Source organism: Mirounga leonina, unplaced genomic scaffold, assembly GCF_011800145.1.
Source record: "Mirounga leonina isolate KUSES-001 unplaced genomic scaffold, KU_Mleo_1.0 Mir_82, whole genome shotgun sequence".
In the NCBI taxonomy this organism is placed as follows: Eukaryota; Metazoa; Chordata; class Mammalia; order Carnivora; family Phocidae; genus Mirounga; species Mirounga leonina.
In genome coordinates, this window is record NW_023270825.1 from 14,475,745 (window position 1) to 14,487,785 (window position 12,041).

At 36.8% G+C, this 12,041-nt stretch overlaps 1 protein-coding gene across 1 annotated transcript in view; it reads left to right on the forward strand.

Moving 5' to 3' along the window:
• EML5 (EMAP like 5) overlaps positions 1-12,041 on the forward strand; it is a 168,523-nt gene that overhangs the window by 18,589 nt on the left and 137,893 nt on the right. The window lies entirely within an intron of this gene.

The following is a 12,041-nucleotide window of genomic DNA, read 5'->3' on the forward strand; positions in this document are numbered from 1 at the left end:
TGGGGTCCTGGGATCGAGCCCCTTATTGGGCTCTGTGCTCAGCAGTGAGTCTGTTTCTCTATTTCTCCCTCTGCCCCTCCCTTGCTCGTTCTCTCTCTCTCTCTCTCTCAGATAAATAAATAAAATCTTTAAAAAAAATTTAAAAAGGTATTTCTTCCTCATGGTAGAATTCCAATTAATAAATGTAGGAGAAAAGAGGGAACTAAGAGGATCACGTAAGTTGAATAGTACGGTAGTAACGATTTCAGGCAAGGTCTAGTAATAGATGCTAAAATTAATGAAAGGTTGGGACACCTGGTTGGCTCAGTTGGTTGAGTGTCTGCCTTTGGCTCAGGTCATGATCCCAGGGTCCTGTAATCGAGTCCCGCATTGGTCTCCCTGCTCGGCGGAGAGCCTGCTTCTCCCTCTCCCTCTGCCGCTCTCCCCTGCTCATGCTCTCACTCGCTAGCTCTCTGTCTCAGATGAATAAATTTAAAAAATCTTTAAAAAAGAATAAAATTAGGGCGCCTGGGTGGCTCAGTTGGTTAAGCGACTGCCTTCGGCTCAGGTCATGATCCTGGAGTCCCTGGATCGAGTCCCACATTGGGCTCCTTGCTTGGCGGGGAATCTGCTTCTCCCTCTGACCCTCCTCCCTCTCCTGCTCTCTGTCTCTCATTCTCTCTGTCTCAAATAAATAAATAAAATCTTTAAAAATAAATTAAAAAAAATTAAATTAAATTAATGAAAGTTTGAGGAGAAACAGGATTTGTGTAACCTCAAAGCATCTCTCCTAAAATACATTTTGATTACAAGAAACTTTGTAGTAACTTTACAGTGAAGAAACCCTGCAGGCACCAGCTTATCCAAGGAATTGAGGTAAACATCATCAGTAATAATACATATTGACATCCTTAATTGAACTCCTTGATGTGATGCACTAAGAAGAACAAATAAAAATTTGGTGGTATACTTGCGAGAAATGCATAATCTCACTCCAATCATGGGAAAACATGTTACAGGTTCAAATCGAGGGACAGTTTACAAAATAATTGATTAGTATTCTTCAAAAGTGACCATCATGAAAGACAAGGAAAGTCAAAGGAACTGTTACAGAGACTGAAGTTGCTAATGAGAAATAACAACTAAATGCAGCCTAGGATCCTGGATAGGATCTTGAAACAGGAAAAAACCTTAGTGAGAAAACTGGTGAATTTTGAATAAGTAGTTTAGAGGGTGGTATAGTACTAATGTTAATTTCCTCTTTCTGGTCATCATACCAGGGGTATATAAGATGTTTATATTAGGACAGTGGGGTGAGGGATATAAGAGAACTGTTTGTACTATTTTTGCAACTTTTTTATGAATCTAAAATAAGTCCAAAATAAAGTTTTTTTAAAAAATTAAAATCTTCTGCTCTTTAAAAAATACCACTAAGAAAATGAAAAGACAATCCACAAACTGGGAAACACATTTACAAAACATATATTTGAGAGAAGAATTGTATCCAGAATATATCAAGAACTCTTACAATGCAGGAATATGATAACAAACCAGTTAAAACATAAGCCAGGTGCTTTTTGCCCAGAGTCAGACCCAGTTGTAGGAAGTGCATGACAATGTACAGAGGCTCATACTCTGGACTTCTAGTCATAGTACAATGAAGAAGAGCCCCTGGGAGATGGAGAGAAGGGGAAGTTTATAGAGAGCAGGGAGTTCAAGAAGGGATCTTAAAGAGTTACAGTTGATGTCCCAGACTCAATCTTACACTGCATGTGGTTGAAACTAATTTGAAACAACATACCCAAGGCTTTGAGAACTAAATTACAATCATCCAGATTTCAGATTGGCCCCTGTGGTGTGTACATCTGGTACTACTACAAAGGCTTTAAAAATTCTAGCATGGGAATCACAGAAGGAGAACTGGGACATGTACCCTGAACTTAACTGGATTGCTTGCCAGATGAAACACAAAAAAAAAAAAACAAAAAAAATCATCAGTCTCTAGAGGATTTTAACAGGGCTCAGCGTTTATAACACAATATTCAAAATGTCCAGGACATAATCCAAAAGTATCACACAATAAATTAGGAAATTCTCTTAACTTAGACAACAGTTGTCAGCCCCAAGATGATGTAAATGTTGGAATTATCAAAGAATTTAGAGCAGTTGTTACAACTATATTCGGTGAAGTAAAGGGGAATGCTCGTGAAACAAATGTTACAAGTTCTCAGTAAAGAAGTAGAAGCTGTAGAAAAATGGAATATTTAGAACTGAAAAATATTAAAATGGAAATGAAGAATTCCCTAGTGAACTCAGTATCTTGAGTGTGTGGTAGCCAGATTGTGCCCATCCCCACCTCACACCCCGCCCCCCCCCCCCCACCCCCCGGTTTCCATTCCCTAATCCCTGGAATTTGTGAATATGTTGTTAAATGCCAAACATGACTTTGAAGATATAATTAAGGTATGGACCTTAAGAGAGTGTCCTGAATTATCCAGATGGGCCTAATTTAATCATGTGAACCCTTAAAAATAGATAGCTTTCTCCAGCCGGAATCAGAAGAGATGTAGTAGAAGTCAGAAAGATTCCAAACTTGAAAAGAGGGACTCATTGTGCCATTGCTGGTTTGAAGATGCAGGCGGCAATATAATGAAAAATGCAGGCAGCCTTAGGGAGGTTGAAGTTCTCAGCTGACAGCCAGCAGGAAAACAAAGGCTTCAGTCCTTTTACCACAGGGAATTGAATTCAGCCAACACTCTGAACTTGGAAGCTGATTCATCCTCAGAGACTCCAGAAAGGAATGAAGCTGCGTTGATACCTTGGTTTTGTCCTGGTGAGACTCTTCTTTTTTAAGATTTTATTTATTTATTTGACAGAGAGACAGCAAGAGAGGGAACACAAGCAGGGGGAGTGGGAGAGGGAGAAGCAGGCTTCCTGCTGAGCATGGAGCCCAGTGCGGGGCTCGATCCCAGGACCCTGGGATCATGAGCTGAGCCGAAGGCAGATGCCCAATGACTGAGCCACCCAGGCGCACCAGCCTGGTGAGACTCTTAAGCAGAGAACCCAGCTATAACTGGATTTCTGCCCTGCAGAACTTTAGATAATTTGTGTTATGTCAAGATGCTCAACTTGTGGTAATATGTTATAGCAGCATAGGAAACAGTATGGAATATATTTTCACCCTTTTTACAAACTGATAAGTTAGACTTTTATTGTTTCTTGGGTGTCAGCATAGTCATGAAATTCCTGGGTCAGTAATAACAGAATATACATTCTTTTCACATGCCATTGGAAGTTTTACCAACAGTATAGGTCATATCCTATAAAATGAACCTCAACAAACTTAAAAGAATTGAAATCATACAAAATGTGTTCTCTAAACTTAATGAAATAAAAATCACTAACTCAGAGAAAACAGGAAAATCAAAATATTTTAAAGTGGATGAAAATGAAAACATTAAAATGTGTGAAAATCAGCTACAGCATTGTTTCAGGGGGGTATTTATAGTGTTAAATGCATATATTTAAAAAGGAAAAAGGTTGAAGATCAGTAATCTAAGATTTCACCTTTAGAACTAGAAAAAGAAGAGCAAACTAAACTCAAAAGCAAACAGAAGGAAATAATAAAGAGCAGAAAGCAATGAAGACAGCAAAACAGTAGGGAAAAATCAAACCAAAGATAGTTTTGTGTTTTTTTGTTTTTGTTTTTTCAGTGTGGGCCTTAAACTCCCAACCTTGAGATCAAGACCTGAGGTGAGATCAAGAATCAGCTGCTTAACCAACTGAACCACCCAGGAGCCCCAAAAAGCTAGTTTTTTGAAAAGACTGATTAAATTGATAAATTTCCAGCTAGACTACCAAGAACAAAAAGGAGATGGAAATTACCAATATTCATTAAGCTATCACTGCAGACCTAAAGACATTAAAAGGGTAATAAAGGAATACTATGAACAACTATACACAGAGATATTTGACAACTTAGATGAAATGGACTATTCCTTTGAAAGATTCAAGCTATCATAACTTACCAAGCAGAATAGATAACATGAATAACCCTTTATCTATTAAAGTAATTGGATTTGTAGTTTGAAACATTTCAAAAAAGAAAGCCCCAGGTACAAATGATCTCACTGGTAATTCTGCCAAACATTTAAAGAGGGAATAATACCAATTCCACACAGCTCTTACTGACAATAGATGAGGAGAGAATACTTCCAACTCATTTTATGAGACTGGCATTACTTTAATATGAAGTCCAGACAAAGACATAAAAAGAAAAGGAAATTACAGACCACTATTCCTCATTAACATAGATGTAAAAATTCTCAGTAAACTAATCAAATAAAATCCATCAATAGAATAATACATCATGATCAAGGGGTTCATTTCAGGAATACAGGGTGAGTTCAATATTTGAAAACTAATCAAGGTAATTCACTGTATTAAGAGACTAAAGAAGGAAGATCATGATCATCTCAATAAATGCAGGAAAAGAATTTGACAAAACTCAGCATCTGTTCATGTATTTTAAAATGAGTAGCAAACTAAGAATAGAAGGCTACTTCCTTAACTGCACAAGCATCTATAAAAAACCTACAGCTAACATTATGCTTAATAGTGAGAGACTGAATGTTTTCCTTATAAGACCAGGAAAAAGATAATTCCTTTCTTTCCTCTCCTAATTCAACATCGTATGAGAAGATCTAGCCAGTGTAATAAGGCAAGAAATAGAAATAAAAGACCTGGAGGAAGGGAAGAAAAAGATAATTTGATTGCCTACATAGAAATTTCCAAATAATCTACAGCATACACACACTACTCCTAAAACTAGTAAGTGAATTTACCAAGGTCATAAGATATAAGGTCAATGTGCATAAATCAATCACATCTCTACATACCAGCAATTAACAAATGGAAACTGAAATTTTAAAACAATACCATTTATAAGAACTCAGAAACAATCTTGCATAAATTTAACAAAATCTATGCAGTATTTGTATACTAAAAACTATAAAATGAAGCTGGAAAAACAAAGTAAAGAACTTAAAAATGGAGTATATATAATGTTCATGGATTGGCCGACTTAATGTAGTAAAGATGGCCATTCTTCTCAGATCTATAGAGTTTATTTAATCACAGTCCCAACAGGGTATTTAGGATATACGAACTGATTCTAAACTTATAGGGAAGATAAAGCAATTAGAATATCCAGAACAATTTTGAAAAGACAGGAAGGTGGAGGACTCACAGTACTCAATTTTAAGGATTATTATAAAGCAACAGTAATTTGACTGTGTGGTATTAGTGAAATGATAGATACATCGATTAGTGGAACAAATTTATAAAGTACAGTTTGTGACAAATTAACATAGTCAATTGATTTTTTGATAAAATGGACAATTCAATGGAGAAAAGATAGTATTTTCTTTTTTTTTTTTTTTAAGATTTTATTTATTTATTTGACAGAGAGAGACACAGTGAGAGCAGGATCACAAGCAGGGGGAGAGGGAGAAACAGGCTCCCCGCAGAGCAGGGAGCCCGATGCGGGGCTCGATCCCAGGACCCTGGGATCATGAGCTGAGCCGAAGGCAGACGCTTAACGACTGAGCCACCCAGGCGCCCCAAAGATAGTATTTTCAATAAATGGTGCTGGAACAAATTGGACATCCATATGAAAAAATAAGCAAAAGCCAATCTATATTACATCTTATACAAAATTGACTCAAAATGGATGATAGATTTATTATTTTTTTTAAAGATTTTTTACTTATTTATTTGACGGAGACACAGCGAGAGAGGGAACACAAGCGGGAGGGTGGGGGGGAGAGGGAGAAGCAGGCTTTCTGCTAAGCAGGGAGCCCGATGCAGGGCTCAATCCCAGGACCCTGGGATCATGACCTGAGCCGAAGGCAGACACTTAACAACTGAGCCACCCGGGCACCCCTGGATGATAGATTTAAATGTAAAACATAAAACTATAAAGATTTTAGAAGGAAGCTTAAGAGCAAATCTTTGTTACCTTTAGTTGTGCAAAAGCATGGTCTATAAAACAAAAAGAAATTGATGAAATAGACTTCATAAAAATAAAAAAAAAATGTTTGCTCTATGAAAGAAACTGTTATGAGAATGAAAAGAAAAGCTGCAGCCTGAGAGAAAATATTTGCAAATCACACATTGGACAAAGGGACTTGTATTGAGAATACATAAAATAGTTTCAAAACTCAAAACTATGAAGACAACCCAATTAAGATGGCTAAGACTTGAGCAGATTATAAGAAACATTAGTCAATATTATTCATCAGGAAAACTCAAATAAGAAAGATTGATGACCCCAAGTATTAATGAGAATATGGTGCAACTGGAAATTGCATACCTGGGCACCTGGGTGGCTTAGTCCTTAAGCGTCTGCCGGCTCAAGTCATGATCCCGAGGTCCTGGGATCGAGTCCCGCATCGGGCTCCCTACTCCGCAGGAATCCTGCTTCTTCCTCTCCCACTCCCCCTGCTTGTATGTCCTCTCTCGCTATCTTTCTCTCTGTCAAATAAATAAGTCTTAAAAAAAAAAAAAGAAAGAAATTGCATACCTTTTGGGAGTATAACATGGCCCAAGCACTTCGGGAAATTGGTGGTTTCTTGTAAATCTAAACACGCACCTACCCTATCCTCATTTCTGTCTTTATGGATTTGCTTATTCTGTACATTTCATCAAAATGGATTCATACAATATGTGGCCCTTATATATCTAATTTAATGTAAATGCTTTCAGGGTATGTTCATGTTGTAATGTATATCAGGACTTTATTCCTTTTTATTGCCAAGTAATATTGCATGGAAATATGCCACATTTTATCCATTCTTCAGTTGAGGAACTTTTTGGTTGTTTGCACTTTTTGGCTATTATGAGTAATGCTGCTGTGAACATTTGTGTATAAGTTTTTCGTAGACATATGTTTCTATTTCTTGGGAATTTAGGAGTAGAATTTACAGTCCCACAGCAATATTTGAAAGTTACGTTTTCTCCACATCCTTGCTAGTACTTCATATAATAATATAAATTACATATATTTTACATTTACATATATATGTGTGTACATATGTGTATGTGTATACACACACACACACACATCCATACTTTTTTTTTTTATCATGGAAGTGGTATATCATTGAGATTTAGGTTTGCATTTTCCTACTGGCTAATGATGTTGAGCATCTTTTCATGTGCTTTTTGTCTATCTTCCTTGGGGAGATGTTTATTCAAATCCTTTGTCCATTTAAAAAATGGGGTTATTTGTGTTTTTATTGTTGAGTTCTTTATATATTATAGATATAAGTCCCTTATCAAATATTTGCTGTTATGTTCTCCCATTTTGTGTGTTTTGTTTTCTTATTTTTGATAGTTGTCCTTTGAAACATAAAAGTTTTTAATTTTGGAGGCATCTGGGTGGCTCAGTCGGTTAAGTGTCTGCCTTCTGTTTGGGTCATGGTCCCAGGGTCCTGGGATCAAGCCCTGCATCACCCCCTGCTCAGCAGGGCTTCTCCCTGTCCCTCTGCTGCTCCCCCTGCTTGTGCTCTCTTGGTCGTTCTCTCTCTCTCAAATAAATAAATAAAAATCTTTTTAAAAAAAGTTTTTAATTTTGATGAAGCCCATTTTATTTTTTCTTTTGTCATTTCTATCTAAGAAACCCTTATTTTATCTGAGGTCAGTAAGATTTATGCCTGTGTTTTCTTCTAAGAATTTTATTATTTTAGCTCTCACATTTTGAATTGATTTTTGTATATGGTTTAAGGTATGGGTCCAGATTCTTTGTTTTGCATTGTGGATATTCAGATGTCCCAACACCATCTTCCTCCTTTGAATTATCTTGGTACCACCCTTCAATGGAAGTCAGTTGACCATGAATGTATTGATTTAATTCTGGACTCTCAGTTTTGTTTCACGATCTGCACCTCTGTTATGCCAGTACCATGCTGTGTTGATTACTCTAGTTTTATAGTAAGTAAGTTTTGAAATTAGAAGTCTGAATCTTCCAATTTTGTTCTTTTTCAAGATTGTTTTAGCTTGGTTCTCAGTTTTTGAATCAGCTTGTGAATGTCTTCATGACAAGCAACTGGTATTTTGGCATGGATTGGTTTTAACTCTAGATCAATTTAGGAAGTATTGCCGTTTTAACTATATCACAGGCTTGGAATATGATGTATCTTTCCATTTATTTAGATCTTTTAAATTTTGTTTAATGGTATTTTGTACTTTTCTGTGTACAAGTCTTGTACTTTTTTTTTTTAAGATTTTGTTTATTTATTTGACAGAGACACAGCGAGAGAGGGAACACAAGCAGGGGGAGTGGGAGAAGGAGAAGCAGGCTTCCTGCTGAGCAGAGAGCCCGATGTTGGGCTCGATCCCAGGACCCTGGGATCATGACCTGAGCCGAAGGCAGACGCTTAACAACTGAGCAACCCAGGCGCCCCTACGTCTTGTACTTTTTTGTTAAGTTTATTCTTAAGTGTTTTCTTCTTTTTTATGCTAATATAAGTGAAATTGTTTTCTTGATGTAATTTTCAGATTGTTCATTGCTATTGTACAGAAATATAACTGATATTTTATATTGATCTGTATCCTACCACATTGCTGAACTCATTTATTAGCTTTACTTGGGATTTATTTTATTATTGTTTGTGATTCCTTAGGATTTCCTGTATACAAGATAATGTCATCTGCAAGTAGATACAGTTTTACTTCTCCCTTTTGTTTCTTTTTCTTGCCTAATTGTCCTGGCTAGAATATCCAGTACTGTGTTGGATGGAAGTGACAAAAGCTGACATCCTTGTTTTGTTCCTATACTTAGAGGGGAAACTTTCAGGCTTTCACCATTAAATGTGGTAACAGCTGTGGGTTTTCATAGATGCCCTTTATCAGATTGAGAACGTTCTCTTTAATTCATAGTTTGTTGTGTATTTTTATCACAAAAGAGGTTGGATTTTTGTCATATGCATCTTCTGTCTGTTGAGATGAAAGTATGTGAGGTTTTTTTTTTAACCTTTATTTATTTATTTATTTTAGGATTGACCTTTATTCTCTTAATATATTATATTGGTTTGTTTTTATATGTTGAACCGGCCTTCCATTCCCACTTATCTTCCCTCCCACTGGTTACTCATTTAGTATTCCCTGACTTGATGAATACCATCTAAGCCATTCAGATGCCCAAGCCAGAAATCCTAGAGTCATCTTAGACCCTTCCCTTTACCTTACTCACTACATCCAATCAGTTGATTCTGTCTTTTTTTTTTTTTTTAAGATTTTATTTATTTATTTGTCAGAGAGAGAGAGAGAGAGACTGAGCAAGCAGGGGGAGCGGCAGGCAGAGGGAGAAGCAGGCTCCCTGCTGAGCAAGGAGCCTGATGTAAGACTTGATCCCAGGACCCTGGGATCATGACTTGAGCCAAAGGCAGATGCTTAACCAACTGAGCCATCCAGGAGTCCCCAGTTGATTCTGTCTTAATATGCTCCTAACTTTTCCCACTTTGAACTCCTCCTTCACTCTGATGCCAGGAGTGATTTTTTTCCTCCCAAAGGTGAATCTCATAATCTAAATCTACTTGTAGAAAAATTTATGGAGAAATTTTTATTCACTCTCTGCCTTCTGCTGATGTACATAAACCATTACCAGCTGTTAGGTCTTTGTCTTGTTTTTAAAGACTCAGATTATTTTCTGTGAACTATGGGTGACTTTTCTGTTTCTTGAAATGAGATTTGTGTTATAGTAACCAAAACTATATGGTATTGGCATAAAAACAGACACACAGGGGCGCCTGGGTGGCTCAGTCATTAAGCATCTGCCTTCGGCTCGGGTCATGATCCCAGGGTCCCAGGATCGAGCCCCACATCGGGCTCCCTGCTCTGCGGGGAACCTGCTTCTCCCTCTCCCACTCCCCCTGCTTGTGTTCCCTCTCTCACTGTGTCTCTCTCTGTCAAATAAATAAATAAAATCTTTAAAAAGAAAACCAAAAAACAGACACATAGATCAATGAAACAGAATTGAGAGCCCAGGAATAAACCTACACATATATGGACAATTTACGACAGAGGAGCCAAGAACATAAAATGGAGGAAGGACAGTATCTTTAATAAATGGTGTTGGGAAAACTGGAGAGCAAAAGAATGAAACTTGACCACTATCTTATACTGTACACAAAAATCAACTGAAAATGGATTAAAAACTTTAATGTAAAACCTGAAACAATAAAACTCCTAAAAGAAAACAGGTTGGTAAGCTCCTTGACATCAGTCTTAGCAGTGTAGTTGTGGATGTGACTTCAAAGACAAGGGAAACCAAAGCAATAGTAAACAAATTGAACTATATCAAACTAAAAAGCTTCTGCATGGTGAAAGAAACCATCATCAAAAGGAAAAGGCAACCTACTGAATGGGAGGAGATATTTGCCAAAATTACATATCTGGCAAGGGATTAATATCCAAAATATATAAAGAACTCATACAACTTAACAAAAAATCTGATTTAAAAAATGAGCAGAGGATCTGCATAGACATTTTTCCAAAGAAGATAAATCGGTGGCCAACAGGCACATGAAAAGATGTTCAACATCACTAATTATTAGGAAAATGCAAATCAAAACCACAATGAGATACCACCTCACAAGGGTAGATTGGCTATCATCAAAAAGACAAGAAAAAACAAGTGTTGGAGAAGATGTGGAGAAATGGGAACACTTGTAAATAAAACCCTGGGAATGTAAATTAGTGCATCTGCTATGTAAAACACTGGCTATTCCTTAAAAAGTTGACAAAAGAACTGCCATACTATCCAGCAATTCCACTTCTGGGCATTTATCTAAAGAACATGAAAACATTAATGCGAAAAGATATATGCATCCTGTTGTTAATTACAGCATCATTTACAATAGCCACCATATGGAAACAATCTAAATGTGCACCAGTGGATGAATGGGTAATATACACATTGTCTTATAATCTATATAATCTATATATATTTATTTAGGATTTATATATACATATATATGTTATATATACACAATGGACTACTACTCAGCCATAAAAAGAGTGAAATCAGATGGCAACAACATGGATGGACCTTGAAGGTATTAAGTGAACTAAGTCAGAAGAAGAAAGTAAGAAATGTAATCTCAGTCATATGTGAATCTAAAAAAAAACAGAACAAATAAAACAAAAACAAACTCATACACAGAAAACAGATTGGTGGTTATCACAAGGGTAGTGGTGGTACTATAAGGGTTACTACAAGGGTAGGTGGTTGAGGGGCGGGCGAAATGGGTGAAGGAAGTCAATTGTATGGTGATAAATGGTAACCAGACTTTTGGAGGTGATCATTTTGAGATTAATACAGATATTTAGTTATAATATTGTATACCTGAAACTTATATAATGTTACATACCAGTTTTACTTCAATTAAGAATGGGATTTGTAATTAAAGTATTACTGTAGGAGTGCTGCTAAATACTATTTTTGGACACTAAGATTTGGTCTAACGCTACCCAATAAAAGAGTAAAATGAGAGAGAGGGCTTAAAAACAGATGAATACCAAATGGGAAAATGGCATATGGTGAGGTTGCTACTAATTTGTTGCTGTGGTGCAGTTGATCCCTTGTGAGAATTCTTTTCTTGTAAAGTTTACACTGTATCATATTACAGAGATTATGAAGTCTATCATCAAACTGCTTATCACATATACTAGTCAAGTAATAACTCTTAGCATGGATTTTTGTAGAAGTTTTTTTTTTTTTTAAGATTTTATTTATTTATTTGACAGAGACACAGCGAGAGAGGGAACACAAGCAGGGGGAGTGGGAGAGGGAGAAGCAGGCTTCCTGCTGAGCAGGGAACCCGATGCGGGGCTCGATCCCAGGACCCCGGGATCATGACCCGAGCTGGAGGCAGACAGACGCTTAATGACTGAGCCACCCAGGCGCCCCTGTAGAAGTTATTTTAAATCCATATTACTTTAAATGGATAACATCTAATTTTTGCATTGGTATATATAAAGTTTACATATATCAAATATTA